The sequence below is a fragment of the Sphaeroforma arctica genome (genome assembly GCF_001186125.1).
Source record: "Sphaeroforma arctica JP610 unplaced genomic scaffold supercont1.2382, whole genome shotgun sequence".
NCBI lineage: Eukaryota > Ichthyosporea > Ichthyophonida > Sphaeroforma > Sphaeroforma arctica.
Window position 1 is genome coordinate 1 of NW_014038176.1, and position 1,100 is coordinate 1,100.

Sequence of the window (1,100 nt, forward strand, 5' to 3'; positions counted from 1 at the left end):
ACACACACACACACACACGCACACACACACACACACACACACACACACACACACACACACATATATATATAATTCAGTCGCTATGAGTAATCAAAAATACTTTAATGGAAGTATAAAAAATGTTGCTGAATATGTACCAGTCTACACATATTTTGGAATAGTTCTTGAGATAGTCTATTGAAACGAGCTAAGTGAGTGAACATCTCACAACTGAGCAGGCGCGAGGAGATGAGAGTGTCAATAAAAACACTAGCACCTTTCGTGGATGGTTCAGGATGGTCTGATTCGGTCAATAAAGGTCCGAATCAAAACAGCATCGAATAGGTTGCCTAATCGCGGTTATTCTGCACTGTACGATACAAAACACTTTAAAAAATTACCATAAAATGGTCTATAAAGAACCTCAGCCATAAGATATAGACCTACTCGGAAAAATACGACCGTGTCACCGTCCTTGATGGTCTCGTCGCAAACTAAGAACGTCATGATACCAGACCAATGTACGCTGTCCTTGTATGTCAACTAATGCAACGGATTGTTGAATAGACACTTGCCAGATGATATTGCGACACAATCAGAATATTTGAGATCTTGCAAAGCCCAAGTTGATTTGGATTGGCACGTGCAGTGCAACCTGCTTACAAAAAGTATAAAAAGCCGCACTTTTTTGATGCTACATACTCACTATTAGACGGGCGAACATGGGCTCCACCGTCCACGGATATGAGTCTTAGTATTTCGCACGTAGGCTCAATCGAAATTCTCATTGCGTGTATGTGTGGCCAAATGTCGTGCATTCAATGTACCTCAAGATCCTGTACAGTTTATAACAGTCTTTGTTCGAATCGGATTAATTTTACCAAGTCTGTGTGGTCCTGTTTGGTCTATAAACAGTTAGCGCAATGGTGTAGTAGTCCTTCCATTAGTATTAATGAATAGTAGAAGAACTTCACGGGGTTTAATGAATGTATTGATGTCGTCTGTCTAATTTATTCATGCTTATGTAATTTTTCTATGGTTGTATATGTCCACACATTATATATATATATAATATACATACATACATACATACATACATACATACATACATAATTACATAC